Here is a 21,389-nt window from a genome sequence, read left to right on the forward strand (position 1 = left end):
CACACATTCAACAAGCCGAGCTGCCTTTCTCCAACTTACGCAGCAGCGATCTACTTTCCGACAGGGGAGGGAGATGCAAGAGGGATGACTTTGGAAATCGTGGTTTTATTTTAAGGCCGAGATTGCTCTAGTTTCTTTGTGGCGAGATTTATCAAATCGCGTAATTAGCTGCCTAACCTGGCCGCCAGCGAATGCCGTGGTTGCATAATGCAACATTTCCAGGAACGATCAGGAAACGCAGTGCCTGAAAACCAGCTGCCAAGAGGGAGCAAAAGGCACGGGCCAATATAAACCGAATTCTCCCCCACCCCCCACATACACATAACATACATCAGAACAGCCCCGAATCAGGCGATTGTTACGTGTCTCCCTTTCTCTAGCAGCTTAAAAAGAACGCAGCGTAAGGAATAAACAAGGAATCTCACGCGCAGCACCAGTTCATCATGGGGCTTTTTTTTTAATTCTAAAAAAGCAGACCTTCCCTAAGATATCCAGAAATAGATGAGATGTGTAAATGGGGACCGTATTCCCTAACGCTGCACCAAAATTACCAAAGCATTGCACGCTCACCTCCTCTCTGAAGCGCTCGCCAATAACTCGCCGTGGACCGATTATGCAATGCGCGGAGATGAAATAACAAGCCCCGCCAGCCCCGCGGGCGCTTCAGATGCTCCCCAGGGGGAAACGGGTGCGTTTCAAAGAACTCTTCTTCCAAGGCGCATGCCACTATTAACAAGGCGTTTTCCTAATCCTTTGCTGCCCGTCAACGATTCCTTCAGCCAACCCTCCCTTCCATGCCCTCGCTTACCATCCATCTCCCCACCCCCACCCCCACCAATCCCTGCTCATACAAGAAGGAATGGTGGCAAGATCTCTGAGCTTTAAGATCAAGTCTCCCGTGCCTCTTTCCTCCTGCTCCCCAATCCCGATTTCCCTCCACCCCGGAGGAGGCATCTTATTATGTAAGAGCAGCGCCGAGCTCTGAGCCAGCCGAGCCGGGGAAGCTGCTCCGAGCCGGGGGGCTGCAATCAAAGCGGCCGCCTTCAGGCGGCGAGTCCCGGAGGCGCTGACGTGCCAGAGGGCGAGAAAAGTTACTGCTAGGTAGACGGGCGCATGGAGAGGGTCGAATTTCTCCAACGAACCCGTGTCTAGAAGGGTAAACGCACACCAGGACAGAGTGAGTCTCGTCGGGAAAGGACCGAGGGAAGGTGGGCGGGGTGGGGGAGAGAAGGACCCCCTTCAGACGAGCAATTTCCCCGACGGAAGCTTCCTGTACCTGGGCAAGCTGCTCGGGCCGAGAGGGGCCGAGCGCGCGCCTCGCTCGCCGGAGATCCCGTCGGCATCTGCTTCCCGTCGGAGCCGGTCGCTTTGGAGAGGGACCGAGAGGCGAGCAGGTCCTCGACTACAACCAAGCGGCGAGAGCAGGGGCCAGGCAGGCAGAGAGAGAGAAAGACCCAGGCAGGCAGAGAGAGATAAAGACCTCGCAGCAGGAGCAGCCCGAAGACGTCCTTTCCGTTGCGCGCCAGGAGGAGAATGTGCGCTCGGGAGAGAGTGGAGAAGCCGGGCGCAGCCGAGGAACGCGCCTTCTGCCGACGACGCAGCCGACGCCGCTGGAGAGAGATCTGTGTTAGTAGGTCAATACTGTACGCTCCTCACAACGCACACTCCTCATGCCAGCTTGGGCGGTGAGTGGCGGCTGCCGGGCCCCAATCGGAGCTCTCCGCTTTCCCGGGAACGGCCAATGGATGCGCCCGGAGTGGGGGGGAAGGGACAAGGGCAGGGCCAGACTCGAAGTGAACCCCCTTCCCTGCTCCGCCCTTTCTTCCTCTCGCTCTCTCCTCGGACGCTTCCCCTCCCTCTATGTGTTTGTGTGTGCGTTACAGTGGATGTGCGCGCTGCTGGGTATTGCATAACTAGGCGAAACGGGGGGTGGGGTGGGGAGGGGTGAGAGAGAGAGAGGAGGAGGAGGAGGGAGAAAGGAGAAAGCTGCTGGCATTTACGTAATGGCCCAATGGAGAGCCGGAGAGGCCGGAGTGAAGGTGGAGACTCGGCCTCCTGCTTGTCGCTGGGCTCCCAGGCTGGCGCTGCAACGCGCTGGGCAGGGTTGTGGGTCGCATTGCAGGACGCCGGTGGGTCGGAGCCACCCACCCCGATTGCAACATAAAAGGAAAGCCCCGGCGGCTGCTGCTGCGCTCCTTGAACGTCCGCGCGAGGGAGTCGCTGAACTCGCTGCCAACGCGCGCGCGTAGAAATATGTGATCGCCAAGTATTTCCGACTATTTCAGAAGATCGCCAAGTGTTTCAGCCGCGAGATGTTGGAAACGGAATTGCGAGGGAGGGGAAAGAGATGCCCGTGTGTGTGTAGGGGGGGGGGAGAGAATTATGCTTTGCGTTTCCAGAGCTCAAGGAGGAAATAGTAAATGGGCAGGAATAGATATTGGCTTGCAAAACAAGGCAGCTCTCAGGGCTGGTAATACACACAGTTGCCATCTAAAGGAGCATTTTCTGTAGAACTATTCAGTCCAGAGTCTAAAATTCCACCATCGTGTAAAATGGATAGGTGTTGTATATGGGCATGTAACAAGGTATATCTCTTTGATACTGGTTCTGCTTCCCATCGTGTGAAAGAAAAATGTTAGCTCCAGAAGCAATCAACCAAAACGAGAGCAAATGGAGCTTTTGTTTTATGTTCTGATCCTTCTGTTTAACATCTAAACTAAGTTTAAAAAGGAACCCAAATGTCACTACCTAGAATATTGGAGCATGTGTCTGTAAGCACAAGAGAGAAATTCTATTGCAAGTGAGAAATTATATTGCGCAAGATGCTGCAATGCATGGTTTGTCATTATCAATGCATATTTGCCACCAAGGCAGGGCAGATGGGTAATCTGCCAGTGAATTAGGTTTACCTTTGGTTACCAAAGAAGCCTACTGAAGATAGACTGCTTGGTGTGTTTCCTGCTGTTATGTCAGCTGGCATTTTATGCTACAGGCGAAAAAGCCTATAATGTATGCATGAGAGTAGACCTAGCGTCTTTATTCAGTGAACTACAAGGATGAAGGATTCTGCTAATTTAAGTTCCACTGACCTAATTTCTCGCAACACAGCCATTACATTTGCAGAATGAAAACATTATCACATCACTGAGCTAGGAAATCAATGCACACTGTTAAATTTGTGATAGGATCCTTCTTTTCTCCCTTAAAAAAAATGGGCAGATTAAACCCCAATCTGCTATGGTTGTACAATGAATCACTCACTAAAATGCAAAAAGATAATCTACAAAATAAGATGGTGTCATCTGGGCCTGCATTTCTGTTAACTTTCCATTTTGAAAAATGTCATAAAGCAAAAAACACCCCATACTTGGAGCCTTGCTTGCATGAGCAATGCAAGATTCCTCCGCCCACTCTTGGGGCTTCCCCACTCCCACTGGGACATGGCTCGCAAAAGTTCAATACAACCCCAGAACATTAAGGAAAGCATGGCAGTTGGAGTTGAAGGGTTGGCTGTGGCAACCTGAAAGGGACTACATATTGAATGAGCAGGAACAGACAGCCCCTTTTGGACCCACAAATATTGTTCATGAAGTTAACTGCAAATCTATTTTGAGTGATTCTTTTGTACATCTTTGTGTTTAGAGAATGACTCATGAAGGCACTAACTTCCATCCTGGGATCTGGCATGTGAATCACTCCCATGAATTACTAAGAATTGTGTAGACGAGGGATTGGAACCGGTATGTGAAGCTTCAGCATTCTCCGTTACTAGTGCAAATCAGTCCCAAATGATGTTTAGTATTTAATTACCGTATGTTGGACGCATAGGTTTAGCTGACACCAGTCAGGCCATTCAACCTCTTAGACAGCATTGCACTGGGGAAAAGTCATTATTTTAAGCAAGGGATTTTGTTTCTTTTCTGTAATTTAGCATAAAGCAGCCTTGCCACTAATGCCTTATAAAAAAGCATGGTTAGACTAGCTCATTAGGACTAACTGATGGTGAGTTTGCATGGCAGGGGAAGCACGCCATCTTCTTCCTCTCTCCCAGCCTAATATTCCTCCCACCAGCTGCTATGACGCGGGTGGCACTGTGGTTTAAACCACCAAGCCTCTTGGGCTTGCTGCTCAGAAGGTCGGAAGTTCGAATCCCCATGAAAGAGTGAGCTCCTGTTGCTCTGTCCCAGCTCCTGCCAACCTAGCAGTTCAAAAGCATGCCAGTGCAAGTAGATAAATAGGTACTACTGTGGCAGGAAGGTAAATGGCATTTCCATGTGCTCAGGCTTCCATCACAGTGTTCTGTTGTGCCAGAAGTCGTTTAGTCATGCCAGACACATGGTCCAGAAAGCTGCCGGTGGACAAACGCCAGCTCCCTTGGCCTGAAAGTGAGATGAATGCCATAACCCCATAATTGCCTTTGACTGGACTTAACCATCCAGGGGTCCTTTAACTTTAACTTTACCTATGAAAATGGTGGCTGCAGATCTACAATTCCTTTTGCTGCAGCCAACGTTTGCCCCTATAACCATCACCTCCAGGACTAGTCACAAAGCTGCAAAAGCATCCCTTGACTGACTTTCAACAGGAGCACATTGTTTGGTAGTAAAATAAATAAACAATCTGATGTTCCTGTGGTGCCTGCCAGATCTTAAATTTAGTTCTGCTAAAGAAGGGTAGAAAAGATGCAGCCTAACAGAAACCAGCAAAACTGTGAAAGGATGTTATAATCTAATGGAAATCATACTGAAGCTTCATACAAATGTAGCATTGTATATACCATGTAGCATTTACTTTCAAGTCTCTTCATGAAAATTATATGCTGAGATGATACCAATATTTATAACTAGAGAACATTATGGATTTATGTCGCAGATGTATTGTGTCTCAAATATTTAGTGTATTAGTAGTGGTGGTGGTATTTATTGAATTTATATACTGCCCTATACCCTGGGGTCTCAGGACCATTCACAAAATAAAATCAAGATAAAAAAACACAGAATACATAATAAAAATAAAACCATCCAATAGCCCCCCCCCCAAACACATTTTAAAAGGGCATAGGATGTCGATTAGGACAACCAAAGGCCTGGTTAAAAAGGAACATTTTTGCCTTGTGCCTAAAGGTGTATAATGAAGGCACCAGGCGAACTTCCCTGGGGAGAGCATTCCACAGACAAGGAGCCACTGCAGAGAAGGCCCCGTTCTCGTGTTGCCACCCTGTGGACCTCTGGAAGAGGAGGCACATGAAAGAGGGCCTCAGAAGATGGTCTCAGGGTCCGGGTAGGTTCATATGGAAAGAGGCTGTCCTTGAGGTATTGCGGCCCTGAGCCGTTTAAGGCTTTATAGGTCAAAACCAGCACTTGGAATTGGGCCCGGAAACTAACTGGTAGCCAGTGCAGGATCTGTGTAATATGCTCAAACCGTCTTGCTCCGGTGAGCAACCTGGCAGCTGAATTCTGCATTAGCTGAAGCTTCCAAACCATCTTCAGAGGCAGCCCTACGTATAGCGCATTGCAGTAATCTAACTTTGAGGTTATCAGACCATAGACAACAGTAGTTAGGCTATCCCTGTCCAGATAAGGGCATAGTTGGGCCACCAGCCGAAGCCGATGGAAGGCACTCTGGGCCACTGAGGCCACCTGAGTCTCGAGTGACAGCAAAGGATCCAGGAGTACCCCAAGCTACAAACCTGCTCCTTCAGAGGAAGTGTAACCCCATCAAGAGCAGGCAACTTCCCAGCCATCTGGTCTAGGGAACCACCCACTGCCTCTGTCTTATCTGGATTGAGCTTCAGTTTCTTGGCTCTCATCCAGTCCATTACCGAAGCAAGACACTGGTATTAAAATGACTGAAGGTAACCAACTTTCTCAGGCAATCCCCTAACAAAAATGATTCCTAGCATTACGGAATAAGAAGATGTACGGCTAGGAATAGCATTCCTTGCATACAGCCAACTGCAAATTGACCTAGTCTAACAGTTGTTAATAGGATTAATCATAGCATCAGTCCACATCTGGAGCACTGCTAAAGCCAAATGGGTACTGTTTGTACTCTTAATGTATATTTACTAGCAGCAAGCCGAAATAAATTGATGGTTACATTGTAACTGAACCCAGCGTACATGAGGCAATACTTGTTTACTGGGGCTGCTGAGTGTGAAGAAACATCAAACATTGCACCATAACTGCACAGAATGAAAAAGGAAAGCCTGTATCTATTGATATGTGCTCTCCACTTCCCCAAGCGTGAGAAATTTCCTTTTGGATAAGAAAGCACAAGGGACATATGGTGGATTTGTGATACCTACAAAATATACATATAAGAGAGCATCCAGATTGATGACACTAAGTTGCAAAGTAGCAAAAGCACCCCAACACACAAAGTGCTGGTTAATATTGGCCATCACCAATTTAAACAGCTCAAGCTTTAGTTGATGAATCTGCTGGTTCAAGTTTGCAGTTTAGTTTTTTCTCTGGCAGAGGCAAAACTAAAAAGAGTAAAATGAGGCATTATTCAGGGGGTAGAGATTTGGTGTTCAGCCCTCCTTTAACCAAACTCCTATTTTACCTCAGCCTCTGAACACTTGCTGAATTCATGTGTGCTGAATTTTTCAACTTTCAAATTCCAAAAATGATGAGTGGTAAAAAGTTGTTGTATCATGACTTGGGAATTCAAAATGTATTTTAGTTAAATTGGTATAAATCGATATAATTTAGTGTTGCTTGGTAAGTAAAATGTGCATAGAAATCATTAAAAATGATTGCAAAGTACTTGCACTTATATATTAATATATTTATTTATTATTATAATTATTTAGCATTACCTGACATTTTCAGAAGGTAAAATTAAAATTCTTTGGTTTTCCAAAAGCAGTTTATGTGCTTCTTCCCCAAGCATTGACTTACCAAGCTAAATACTGTCCAATCACAAATATACCGTAATAGCAGATATGAATTCCTCACACCCAGAAACATATTTTTTTAAGACCCCTTATAGGAGAAAATTGCAAAAAAAATCACCTCCTAAATGCGGTGGGCAACACTGATATTGAGTCACCAGAGGGTCAGTAGTTTTTAACATTTAACAGGGCAGTGGCGAATTGTGTCTGGTTATTAAAGTTGTATGTTTGCTTTTCATTGGTCCACCCTGAATTTACAAACCTTTAAACCTCACAAATCATTTAGCCATGTAATTCTCTGGGAATTACAAACTCAAGACGAACAAAGGTTTGCAGCGCTGAACTGCAGCAATTAAGTGCTTTTGAATTTGCACCTAAATGTTTGGCTTTCTTTCACCCTTGACCACCGGAGTAAGGAAAGCAATTTGTCTAATGACGCTAGATGTGTGGAATAATTTTTAAAGAGCAAACTCATTTAATAACATTTGTTTATAAGCCAGCTATGGCGGGGAAAGCAAAGAGATTGGCTTTTAAACTGCAATAGTGGTCAGATAATCATTTGCTGGAAGCAGAGGCAGTTTTAGGGTAGCATGGTTGGTTCAGCCACACTTGGCCATGGTGCCACAGGGGGCGACACACAGGCACAATGTCAAATTTTAGCATCACACAGAACACAGCTGAAATTTGAGAGCCCCAAACCCACCACTGCTGAAAGCTATGGTTGCCATCCAGCAGGAAGTGCCCCTGGAATAACACTCAGGAAATCATCGCAGGATATTCTAAATTAAGGTTACCAGATGTCCCCGTTTCCCAGGGACAGTACCCAGATTTACAAATCAGTCCCCTGACAAAATCCTGTCATTCCTACTGAAGTTGAAAAGTGCCCCCGGGTTCACTGAAAAAAATTTGGTAACCTTAATTCTAAATTATATACCCTCTTGAATTATATACCCAGCACATGGAACCTTACAAGAATGAACTCTCAGTGCCCTGACCACAGCAAAAAGACTTGATACTGATGAACTGGGAAAATAAAAATGCGGCTCCTTTGTAGGATTGGATTGTAGACTTCCCTAATAGTGCAGATGAAGGCGACATATGTATGGTTTTGGCATATGAAATCTCTTTCACACCTTCCACTAAATGTGCACCTGAGCCAGGGCCAACAAAAGCAATCTGATCCCCAGGCTTAAATTCAGATGAATGTGTCAAGAGTAATCTGGAACTTGTAACGAATGTGATAGAATTGTCAATGTGGTTAGGAAGCTCTGGTACCAAACCAAACTGATTTCCACAGGGATGAAACCAGCAAAGGGTGTTTCTGTGCCTTGGTCTTGCATTGTGTGTTCCTAAGAATTTTTGGCGTGAAAATCTTACATTGGCATTAGGAAAAAATCGCGATATGGAATTACGAAAAACATTGATGATGATGAGAAGCAGGATTATGATGTTGAAAGCGCTTCGGAATTCAGACCGTGGGAAGCCAAAACAAAAATTATTACAATTTGGAAGACAACTGGACTTTTTTATTTTAGTTTTTTATTTTGATTTGATTTGATATGTTAATTATATGTTCTTATTGGAAAATTAATAAATGCTTTTTAAAAAAGAGAAACTCTTACATTGGCATTGATAAATTAACTATATGGCATGTCCAGCAGGTGTATTGTGATCTACCGATAGATCACTGGATGTCTGTACTAGATCACTGGCTCCCCCCCAAAAAACTCAACCACCTTGACCTGAACCCCTAAAAACAGGGCTTTCATTCCTAATAAAAACCTCAACAACTTTCACCTGAACCCCCCAAAATGGGGTAGATCACTGCCAGCTTGTAACTCTGTGAGTAGATCATAGTCTCTTGGGAGTTGGCCACCTAATGCAAGCTTTGCATTGTATCCAATTTATCTTGAAATGTTTCTCTCTTTCTTTAGCAAGATAGTAGCCTTAGGTTGCATGAACACAATACCTTTAAAGTACATGGCTTTCTCCAAAGAATCATGAGAACTGTTGTTTACACCTCACAAGGCTATAATTCCTAGTACCAGTGGCATAGTGTGGGGTCCACAGGGGCAGTTCCCTGGGTGCAAAATTGTTAGGGGCGAAAAAATTAGACACCCGGTGCTGCCTCTGTGCGCTTCCATCACTGGGCTCAGTTGAAAACGGCTTCCATGCAAACCAGGAAGTGACCTCTCCAGACAACAGAATGACTCTTCTCTTCTTATCTTTGCAGCTGCGATCTCCTGGGTGACCTAGATGCCATTTGGCAGTTGAATGTGCATGAATACTCCGTCCATTTCTCCCCCTTCCCCCCATGTCTGCACGGTCCCGGACACTGGCAACCCATGCTACACCACTATCTATAGTTCCCAGGATTCTTAGGGGGATCTCATGTGTTTTGAATGTATGGTCCTTCCACAGCCTTATTCAGACAACATATCCATGATTATGGATTGTGGAAGTGCAGGCTCATGCAAGGTGCTGACATACACACAAACAAGCACACTGATATTTATATATCCATTAGAAACTGTATGCTGTATGTTATATCGATGGGACCTAACACCGAGCAACTTGGTAAAAATGTATAAATCAAAATCAAATAAGTGTTGGAAATGTAAAGAGAAAGAAGGTTATCATATGTGGTGGTCTTGTTAAAGCTTACTTGGAAATGATATATAATGAATTGAAGAAGATGTTTAAAACAATGTTTGTAAAAAAAACCCCAGTAGTCTTTGTTTTAGGAATTATAGGGACAGAACTATGCAAACTATAGAAATTTATTCATGTATGCGACTACAGCTACAAGAATGTTACTTGCCCCAAAATGGAAAGAAGAAGAAGTCCCAGCAAAAGAAGAATGGATGCAAAAACTTATGGAATATGCAGAAATGGCAAAACATACCGAGGGGGGAAAGAAATCAAGGTAACAAACTTTTAAAACAAGAATGGAAATGGTTTATTGATATTTACAAATAAACTGTAAACAGATAAGAACATTGGCAGGATTATTGTAATAACCTGTAGTTTTATAAGAGTATATATTTAAAGTAGATGAATAAATGAGCAAAATTAAGTTAATTTGGAATATGCAGAAAATATAAGAAATAAATTTAAGGAACCGCAGAAAGGGGGGGGGGGAGAAAGTCAAGTTTTGAAATGTCAAAATGATTGTAAAATTATTGAAATGTATAAAACTGAAGATTAGGAAGGAAGGAAGGAAGGCAGGAAACAAAAGAAAGAAAGAAAGAAAGAAAGAAAGAAAGAGAAACTGTATGCTGTGCTCACAACTTTGGACAAACCTGTCATTACTCTTCTTAACCCCACACTCCATCCCTGCATTCATTTCCACAGAAACATTATTTGTATTGGGGTAGCATAAAATGAGTCATCCTGATTCACTTTGAAGTAATACTATGTATATCACATACTTTCATAGGACTTCATGCTTGATGTACCTAAGATCTAGAGCTCAGTTTGAGTCGGAGCTCTCTATCACTTATAAACATAGAATTGTAGAGGTGGAAGGGACCACAAGGGTCATCGAGTTGAACCTCCTGCAATGCAGGAAACATTTGCCCAATGTGGGGTTCGAACCCATAACCCTGAGATTAATAATCTCCTGCTCTACCAACTGAGCTATCTCAGTAGCTTGCTTTCAGGTGTCAATGTTTTGGACGTGAGACTGAAAAATGAACATGAGATTGAATTGGAGCTTGTTCATTGAATACTCACCGTCACCAATCTGATCAGGGATGAAAGAATGGGGAGAAATTATGCTGGATCAGAGGGCATGACTTCACAGCAGGTTTGATACCCCAGGTGTTTGGGAAATGAAGCACCACACTACTGCCTCCACTGCTCTTTTTATGTAATGTCAGTTGCCCAATGAGCAATATAAGACAGGGATGCGGGTGATGCTATGATCTAAACCCCTCAGCCTCTTGGGCTTGCCGATCGGAAGGTCGGAGGTTCGAATCCATGCAATGGGGTGAGCTCCCATGGCTCTGTCCCAGCTTCTGCCAACCTAGCAGTTTGAAAGCACACCAGTATGAGTAGATAGATAGGTACCTCTGCAGCGGGAAGGGAAAACTGTGTTTCTGTGCGCTCTGGTTTCTGTCACGGTGTCCCATTGTGCCAGAAGCTACTGTTAGGTCCATCATGAGATGTCTGCCAGCTTCAAACCACTGATACCAGCAGTCTTCAAGCAAGCAAACTTGCCTTATTATCACTCCCTAGCATCCCACTGCTAGAGGATTGCCTCCTTCCATTCACCAGTTTGCCTCCTCCAAGTGGAAGAAACCTGGGCAGTGCTGAATGTCATACCCATTGCCAGGTGTGTCCTGCTGGAAATAGAAAAGGGCTTTCCCCTTGGCTTACCTTTATATCCACTCAGTTGCCAAGTGCTTTTGTGACATCACAAGAAACCCACAGCCAATGGCAACAGCTGGGGAGGCATCATCTCCATTGCTTTGAGCCTTACAACGGTGGGTGGACCTATCAGTGATTGTGTGCTTGTTTATTTGGGATGGAGGTGGTGCTGTGGTCTAAACCACTGAGCCTCTTGGGCTTGCCAATCAGAAGGTCAAAGGTTCAAATCCGTGCGATGGGATGAGCTCCCGTTGCTTTGTCCCAGCTTCTGCCAACCTAACAGATGGAAAGCATGCTAGTGCAAGTAGATACATAGGTACCGTGGTGGCGGGAAGGTAAACAGCATTTTCATATGCTCTGGTTTCTGTCACGGTGTTCCGTTGTGCCAGAAGCGGTTTAGTCATGCTGGCCACATGACCTGGAAAGCTGTCTGTGGACAAATGCTGGCTCCCTTGGCCTGAAAGCAAGATGAGCACCCCAATCCCATAGTCGCCTTTGACTGGACTTAACTGTCCAGGGGTCCTTTTCCTTTACTTTACCTATAACTTTACCTGAAAGAGCGTCTCCACCTCCATCATTCAGCCTGGACACTGAGGTCCAGCTCTGAGCGTCTTCTTGTGGTTCCCTCACTGTGAGAAGTGAGGTTACAGGGAACCAGGCAGAGGGCCTTTTCGGTAGTGGCACCCTGTGGAACGCCCTCCCACCAGATGTCAAAGAGAAAAACAACTACCAAACTTTTAGAAGACATCTGAAGGCAGCCCTGTTTAGGGAAGCTTTTAATGTTTAATAGGTTATTGTATTTTAGTGTTCTGTTGGAAGCCGCCCAGAGTGGCTGGGGAAACCCAGCCAGATGGGCAGGGTATAAATAATAAATTATTATTATTATTATTATTATTATTATTATTATTATTATTATTATTATTATTATTAGACAGTGATGGAGGAGGGCCCTGAAACACACTCAATTAGTGGAGGAGAAGCAGGTTAGGAAGGGTTAATGTGGTCCTCAAAAGACTTTCCTAAGGAATCCATATGGATGGAAAGGGATTTGAGATTGCCTAGCAAAAACAAATGGGAAGGCTAATTCCAACTGAAAGTGGAAGTGAGGCTGCCATAGATCCAGAAGAGATCTGACAGACTTGTTTACTTTCTTTTTTTCCTTTTGGTTTAACTGATTCATTTAATTTTGTTCAATATTTTGCTGGCAGTGTAGTGGCACCGTTCCATTTTCTTCAGTCTGTGACTCAGAGGAAGTGCTGGGAATAGAGATGGAAAGAAACCAAAAAGCTATACAGTAGATAGTATTGGTTTGTGTGTTTCTCTTCATCCCCACTATTGGATTAGAGGCAGAGCTCCTTTGTGCCCTTAGCAAGGAACTGTATTGGTGCCCCCAATGAAAAAAATTGCTTTACCACAAGAGCCACAGTGGAAATTACTGGTGGAAATGTAAGGTAGTAAAAGAATTTTGGGAAATGATATATAATGAGTTGAAAAAAATGTTTAACATAGCTTTTTCTTAAAATAAACCCCCGAAGCCTTCCTTTTAGGAATTCTAGGTGCCGAAATCCCAAGGGAGCGGAAAAGCCTATTTATGTTTGTGACCACGGCTGCACGGATGTTATTGGCCCACAGATGGAAAGAAGATAAAGTCCCTACCAGAGAAGGATGGCAGATAAAGTTGATGGATTGTGCCGAAATGGCAAAATGACCATAAGAATCAGAAATCAGGAAGGCCAAAATTTTAATACGGAATGGGGGGAAATAATAATTTATCTTAAAAAAAATTGTAAACAATTAAAATCGCTAGTAGGATTGGAACAACGCTTGTAGTTTAATGGTGAATTTTGGACACAATAGAGAGGTAAAAGATTTGGATTATCATAAAAGATGCAGGAGGAAATGAGTCACAATAGGACCCACAAAGGGAAGGATAGAAGTCCAGGGTGAGTGATTTCCCCCTTAAAAAAAGCTCAGCAACTCTGGGCAATCTCCCCCCATTTTCTTAATTTGGAGCCCCCAAATTATACATGGGGACGTGTTATACATGGGAAAATACGGTATTTTTAAAAAGGTTCCTGGAATAATTTTTTAAGTGTCAAATTTAGAACAGGGTTCATTTTTGCACTAACTGCAGTAACTGTAATGTAAGGAGATTTTTGCTGTTATAAAGCCACTGAAAAAATAAACACCCTCAAATAGCCTTCACCTGTCTAAGGTAAAGGTAAAGGGACCCCTGACCATTAGGTCCATTCGTGACCGACTCTGGGGTTGTGGTGCTTATCTCGCTTTATTGGCCGAGGGAGCCAGCGTACAGCTTCTGGGTCATGTGGCCAGCACGACTAAGCCGCTTCTGGCGAACCAGAGCAGCGCACGGAAATGCCATTTACCTTCCCGCCGGAGCGGTACTTATTTATCTACTTGCACGTTGATGTGCTTTCAAACTGCTAGGTTGGCAGGAGCAGGGATCGAGCAATGGGAGCTCACCCTGTTGCGGGGATTCGAACCACCGACCTTCTGATCGGCAAGTCTAGGCTCTGTGGTTTAACCCACAGCGCCACCCGTGCCCTCCAAATGCTTTGGACTACAATTCCCATCAGCCCCAGTCAGCATGCAGTCCATTTCCAAACCTATGGGAATCTACCCCTTCTTAGATATATGTGACCACTATTTGTCTGGAGATTTTATGTCCAAGAATGACTCTATTCTGCTGATCAGCAAACCAGTAGATTGCTAACATCCCCACTATTTTTCCTTTGGCACCAGACACTTCAGATCACTCTGCATGGCATTGTAGTTTCTGGTATTTGCATATAATCACCTGAACATGTTGCGTTCCATTAAATGCCCCCTTGGTGTGTAATTTTCCCTCTGACACTTTCGCTCCCCTTAATTTCCATGCGCTCGTTGCCAGAGGACACATTGCATTGAAGAACATCATCTCTAATGAATGAGTCATTTGGAACCAGATGTTCCTCAGCACCTATCAGGTTTCCTCCAGAGATCCACAAAATTGGGAGCATCGTTTAAATCGCCATATGCTGCCATTATCAATAGGCTTCTGTCAGGTTCAACCTGTCTCAAGTTGGCTAACAAAATATAACTGTGAATTCTTGAAATAGGGCCTTGGATGTTAAACAGACTCGGTGCAGAGAGCTGGTTTCAAACACTCCCTGTACCAGTGTGGAATCAAGAGTGTCTAAAGGTGCTTACAGATAATCACTTAATATTTAATACAAATATTTAATATGAATTTAATAGAGATAATCATTTCATTTTTTAATATGAATGGATGTCATTAATATTGCAGTTGTTGTATAAAGGATTGCTATTTTGACTGGAGGGTAATTGAGATGAATAAGATTTTGGGATGCAGAAATAAAGTAAATCGTCGAACCATCAATTCTAGCACGTGGGAGGCCACCTAAATTAAATTCTATAATTTGGCATTTGAATGATTGGGATTAGTAACTGTATTATAATCTGGCATTGCTAAAATGAGGCTATCATTGGATTGTTGTAATTGGAAACTAATAAAAATTATTGTTAAAAAAAAAAGGTGCTTACAGATGAGGGCTTAATATTGTAAATGAGTTACTCAGGTATTGCAAACAGTTAATTTGCAATGGGTTATTCATCAGATATTCCCTGGAAAGGTAAAATCCAGATTTTAATGTTGTTGTTGTTGGGAGACACTGGCATTGTGTGGACACCGCAAAAAAACTTGTCTGTACGAAGAGCCCACAATAAACAGCCATCTGGAAGCACCTAAACTTATAAGCCTGAGCCTTTTCATGTCCTCATCAACCTCCAAAACAAATGCAGCAATGGAAGAAAGAAATCCAAGTTGGTACTTTTTCCCCCTGAGAACATCTATGACACTGGCACAGTAAGACCAGACAATGGTTTCTATATGTTGTGGATGCAGAAATTTTATTATTTATTAATTTAGGTAAAGGTAAAGGAATGCCTGACCATTAGGTCCAGTCGTGCCTGACTCTGGGGTTGTGGTGCCATTTACCTTCCCACCAGAGTGGTACCTATTTATCTACTTGCACTTTGACGTGCTTTCGAACTGCTAGGTTGGCAGGAGCAGGGACCGAGCAACGGGAGCTCACCCCGTTGTGGGGATTCGAACCGCGACCTTCTGATCGGCAAGTCCTAGGCTCTGTGGTTTAATCCACAGCACCACCCGTATCCCTCTTTATTAATTTATATTCCACTTAGTACCAAATTAGGCTTCTAAGCTAATTGCACAAACATTAAAATATAACCGTCCATAATTAAAATTCTCAATAAAGCAGGAAAATACACAATACAAGGATTAGGGCAATTAGTGCCACAGCTCCGTTCTCGGGTGCTGGGATCAGGCCAGTTTTGGGGGGTTGTGGAGAAGACATAAAAAAATAAATTATAATGACTAGAAATGTGATTATTTAATCTGTGTGAACTGGCAGATGTGCTTGCCAGTGAACAGATGCTGTCTGCTGCTGATAATAATCTTTTGCCTTAGAAAAAAAAATACAGCACCCTGCTTTTCTTCCTTGAGTGCGTGTGTCCGGGGTTGGCCTGTTCCTTAGTAAAAAAAAAAATAGTGAATGACATATGCATTTTTGAACATGGACAGTGTGGAACAGTGTGACATCATAATGAAATATGATAACAGAAATATGAAAACAACAATATCGATGCTATAAATGTGCTCTAGGGTTTTTGAAAATTAAATTGACATTGTAACTTAAAGACCATTGTAAACAGTTAAAATTGCTGGTAGGATTGGAATATCACTTGTAGTTTAATGGTGAATTTTGGACACAATGGAGGTCAAAGATTTGGATTATTATAAAAGATGCAGGAGGAAATAACTAACAATAGGACCCACAAAGGGGAGGAGGGAAGCCCAGAGATTCCTTGGAATCTTGTTTTTATGTTGTATGTTGGACATGTGACTGTAACATTTTAATCTGAAAAACCAAATAAATAAATTAAATAAATTAAATTGATGATTGTTCCATGTCCTATTGATGCATTCCTTCTGGGGGAGAATACTAGTGTGAGTGACCTGTGAACCACTTCTGTTCTATTTGAACATAGACATTATTTATATGAGTTTAACTAAATTTGGCTAAACGGGAAGATCTGGCTTTAGCTACATTGCAGTCCAGTCCACAAACCACCTAAATGTGTGTTGAACAGTAGCACATACACACACACACACACACACACACACACACACCCGCCACAGTTTCTGCCAAACAAATCAGATGAACCATTGGACCAGAAGTTGGGCTGAGTTGGGAGGCAGAGGAAATGGTTACCGCAAACATAAACAATTATGTGCATTTGGTCAAAGGTATTTTGGTCCATATATCAGAGCCAGGGACTATACTGAGCCAGACCGATGGTCCATTTAATCCAGAACTTTCAAACAAATCTGCACATGATGGTCCAAGTATGAATCTGTGGCCTGACAATGTTGTTATTCTCTTATAGAGAGATACTGGGCCGTTTGTCGATATTGCTGGTCTCTAGAAGTACGGGCAGATATCCTCCAACTTTTTCATCCTAGCAGTATGGATGGAAATGTCCTCTTTACAGACAGAGAATGACATGGTTTGGTGTTACGATGTGGAATTAGCCCTTTTTTTAATATAATTTTTTATTAGTTTTTTAAACATATCATTTTCAACAGTAATTAAACATACTTTTACATCTTATTCAAATTTTTGACTTCCAATCAATTCTGTCTGAAAATTTTCCAATCTAATCTCTCAGTATGCATTTTTTATCTTCCCTATTACATTTCAAACTCATAACCAATATCTCTATCTTTTTATACTTTGTAACACTTCGTATATTTCTCCTGACAAAACTCTTGTAGTCCTACTAACGTAATTTGTTGATTACAGTTGCTTTTCAAATAGTTTATATACTTCTTCCAATCTTCTGTAAATCTCTGGTCCCGCAGGTTTTGAATCCTTCCTGTCATTTTGTCCAATTCTGCATAGTCCATTAATTTCGTCTGCCATTCTTCTTTCGTCGGAATTTCTTCTTGTTTCCATTTCTGGGCTAATAATACTCTTGCCGCAGTTGTTGCATATAAAAACAATTTAACATCTTGCCTATTAATGTCCTGACCTATAATACCAAGTAAAAATGCTTCTGGTTTTTTTTAGAATGTGTATTTCAACATCTTTTTCATCTCATTATATATCATTTCCCAGAAGTTCTTTACTTTTTTACATTCCCACCACATATGATAAAATTTTCCTTCTTTTTCTTTACATTTCCAACATTTATTATTTGTCTTATACATTTTAGCGAATTTCACTGGTGCAATATACCATCTATACATCATTTTCATCACATTCTTTTTCAAAGCATTACAGGCTGTAAATTTTATCCTTTCCTTCCACAACCTTTCCCATTCTTCAAACTGTATATTATATCCAAAGTCCTTTGCCCAATACGATGTGGAATTAGTCCTATGCCATGCTGCACCTTGCAGCTGCTGTAAGCATGGAGGGGACAAGGTAGCACCAAACATTGTTTGCAAACATGACACTAGATTATCTAACAGCTCCCCTGCTGGGATCGACCAAGACATTTGCTGCTTGAAGCAGCCAATGGTGCTCTGTCTCCCAACACATAGCCAAAGTTCATGACATCTGAGGCCAATCCAATTATTTTGGCACTTGAGGTAGAAAATTGCACAAGTTCCTCTCCTCCTCCCTGGCAGTAAAAATATAACAGTAATTCAATAACAAACATTTTGCTGGCCTTTTCATGTCACCTAAATCTTGCCGTCTGAGGTGGCTATCTCACTCTGCTTAATAGTAGGGCCGGCCCCATTCACCTAGAAAGCATAGGTCAGGTACTGTATAGGCAAACTCGGCCTGCCAGATGTTTTGGGACTACAACTCCCATGATCCCTAGCTAACAGGACCAGTGGTCAGGGATGATGGGAACTGTCGTCCCAAAACATCTGGAGGGCCAGGTTTGCCTATGCCTACCATAGGCCCGCTGGAATGTGGAGTTAACCAGGGCTATTGACTGTTTGGCTCCGAAGCGCCCTCTCCGATTGCATGGAGCCCGGACAGCCCCGTGGTTTTCCACGGATCTGAGGGCAATGAAACAATCGTTGAGATGGCTAGAGCGCCGGTGGCGGATAACTCATTCCAAATCTGACCGGACACAGGTTAGAGCTCAACGTCGAGCCTACCAAGTGAAGATAGCGACGGCGAAGAAGAATTTCTTCACCGCCTCTATTTCATCTGCAAAAAACAGCAGCACGAGACTTTTTCAGGTGGTTCACAATTTAGCGGAACCACCTGCAACATCGGGGGCCAGTACGGGCCACATGTTCTCCTGCAATGATTTTGCAAAGTTTTTTGCAGATAAAATCGCTCAGATTCAGGAAGAAGTAGACTCCACCGTGGGAGCAGGGCCGGGGCGGGAGAGTGCTAGAGTTCTGTCTAGTCAAGTTGAGTGGGATCAATTCCAATTTGTTACCTCCGAGGATGTGGACAGGCTGCTTGGACGAGTGAAACCAACCACCTGTCTCCTGGATCCTTGCCCATCCTGGCTTATAAAAGCTAGCCGGGAAGGACTGGGCGATGGGCTTCGTGGGGTGGTGAATGCTTCCCTCCGTGAGGGAGCCTTCCCAGACCCGCTGAAAGAGGCGGTTATTAAACCGCTTCTTAAAAAACCATCTTTAGATGCGGCCACAATGGCCAACTATCGCCCAGTCTCAAATCTTCCATTCTTGGGCAAGGTGATTGAGCGAGTGGTTGCCGAACAACTCCAGGCACGCCTGGAAGAAGCGGACCATTTGGATCCCTTCCAGTCGGGATTCAGGCCTCATCATGGGACTGAAACTGCCTTGGTTGTACTGGTTGATGATCTCCGGCGGGCTAGGGACAAAGGTGAGAGCTGTTTCCTAGTTCTGCTGGATCTCTCAGCGGCGTTTGATACCATCGACCATAACATACTTCTGGACCGTCTTGAGGGGCTGGGAGCTGGGGGCACTGTCATACAGTGGTTCCGCTCCTTCCTCCTGGGCCGTGTTCAGAAAGTGGTGGTGGGGGATGAGTGTTCAGACCCCTGGGCTCTCACTTGTGGGGTGCCTCAGGGTTCTGTCCTCTCCCCCATGCTTTGGACTCACAGCTGTCCATGGACAGGCTGTGTCCAGGGCAGCTGTTTACCAGCTCCATCTGGTACGTAGGCTGAGACCCTATCTGCCTGCGGACTGTCTTGCCAGACGCTCTGGTTATCTCCCGCTTGGACTACTGCAATGCACTCTACGTGGGGCTACCTTTGAAGGTGACTCGGAAACTACAACTAATCCAGAATGCGGCAGCTAGACTGGTGACTGGGAGCGGCCGCCGAGACCATATAACACCGGTCTTGAAAGACCTACATTGGCTCCCAATATGTTTCCGAGCACAATTCAAAGTGTTGGTGCTGACCTTTAAAGCCCAAACGGCCTCGGTCCAGTATACCTGAAGGAGCGTCTCCACCCCCATCAGTCTGCCCGGACGCTGAGGTCCAGCGCCAAGGGCCTTCTGGCGGTTCCCTCATTGCGAGAAGCAAAGCTACAGGGAACCAGGCAGAGGTCCTTCTCGGTAGTGGCGCCCGCCCTGTGGAATGCCCTTCCAGCAGATGTCAAAGCGATAAACAACTACCTGACATTCAGAAGACATCTTAAGGCAGCCCTGTTCAGGGAAGTTTTTAACGTGTGATATTTTACTGTATTTTTGGTTTTTATGGAAGCCGCCCAGAGTGGCTGGGGAGGCCCAGCTGGATGGGCGGGGTATAAATAAATTATTATTATTATTATTATTATTATTATTATTATTATTATTATGCCTACCATAGGCGACCTGGAGTTCCATCCAGGTAAGTTTAGCAAGTTGGTAAAGGAGGGATGAATTGTTCCACCCTTTCTCTGCCAACCTACTTGATTTCCATGGTAGCTGCAGAGGAAATCTAATAGTTGGGAGGAGGGAATGAATCACACACTCCTCCATTAGTTGACTTGGTAGAAGGCAATTCTTGTAAAAGGCGCTAGCCTCTGTTTACACCCTGGAAACGAAGCTACTGGGCTTTTAGCAGGCTGGCAATTTTTTTTTTGAGTAGGCTAGCAACTCTGTGGGCTTATGTACCAGGCTGCCCTAAAATAATGCAGCTCCACCCACTCCTAGGCATTTTTCAGGATCACTGCCATGCCGCTCATATCGTATTTGATTTGGGCTTCAGATTTTAAGATACAAAACACATCGCAGCACCGAGCTACAGCTCTTCCCCAGTTGGGATACATTTTAAAAATAGAATCATAGAGCTACAAGATAGCAGACAGTCATCGCCAACTACCTGCTAGAAAGCGGCACATCTCGCCCATCAATCCAGCCTGATTAAACCACTTGACCCAGATCACCGTGCACCAGAATCAGGAAGCAGCAGCAAACAACAGACATCATCTCACACCAACTGTGAACAGTGATTAGTTTGTATGTGCCATGCTGGCTGTAGCGCCACAGCTGAGTTAAACAGTTTGTACTGTCTCATTTCGACTGACGAAAGGATATAAATTGGCTTCTGACTCCTGTTGTTTTGCTTTGCTTTCCCTGCATGCAGACTCTGTGCTTCCAACCACAAGTTATCAAAAACAGAGTTCAAGATACAGCCCCCCCCCACAAAAATACAAGTGGAATGCTCCTCTCTCTTTTTTGAGAGAGTTTATGTAATATTGGTTTTCTAAGGCTTTGCTTGAACGATGCTGACTAGTTTTTATATGAAGTGCTCCTTGACAGTAGTCAATGTTCGTGTTCCACTAACACAAGAGACTTCCGCTTGTGGAGTGAAGTAGATTTCAGGGAGGGTGTGGAGATTAGCAGCCAAATCTAAGAAATGCATATTCTTGCTAGTTAACATGAGAAGGGGCTCAGTCCACAGAGCTGTATTGTTGACAGGCAAAAACTCAGACCATAGAAACACAATTGGTAGAGAGGGCTCTGTGTGATGTCATTTCGCCTGGAGAGGAAGGAGCATATAGTACTTCCTTTTCTTTTCTCTTTTCCTTTGAGCAGCCGTGAGTGTTCTGTGCTTGCCCCAGCTTCAGGCA

At 44.0% G+C, this 21,389-nt stretch overlaps 1 protein-coding gene and 1 long non-coding RNA gene across 4 annotated transcripts in view; one reads left to right on the forward strand and one right to left on the reverse strand.

The window, feature by feature from the left end:
- The window catches only part of NFIL3 (nuclear factor, interleukin 3 regulated), a 22,685-nt gene extending 20,802 nt beyond the window's left edge, over positions 1-1,883 (reverse strand). The window contains exon 1 of one of the 2 annotated variants that reach the window (XM_083702078.1): positions 1,277-1,883. The gene's annotated coding sequence lies outside the window, so the exon portion shown is untranslated. Of the gene's footprint in view, positions 1-570; positions 730-1,276 lie in introns of those variants that run through there. The other variant, XM_083702079.1, reaches the window with a different exon arrangement.
- On the forward strand, positions 1,210-9,895 carry LOC310826832. 2 transcript variants are annotated; one of them, XR_014556006.1, is made up of 3 exons: positions 1,210-1,685; positions 3,643-3,740; positions 9,132-9,895. It is a non-coding gene; the product is annotated as an uncharacterized lncRNA (long non-coding RNA). The 2 variants fall into 2 exon arrangements; XR_014556007.1 differs by lacking the exon at positions 3,643-3,740 and having other exon boundaries at positions 1,589-1,685; positions 9,132-9,409.
- Positions 9,896-21,389: the final 11,494 nt, after the last annotated feature.

This window comes from Podarcis gaigeae (assembly GCF_964106915.1).
Source record: "Podarcis gaigeae genome assembly, chromosome: 11".
In the NCBI taxonomy this organism is placed as follows: domain Eukaryota; kingdom Metazoa; phylum Chordata; class Lepidosauria; order Squamata; family Lacertidae; genus Podarcis; species Podarcis gaigeae.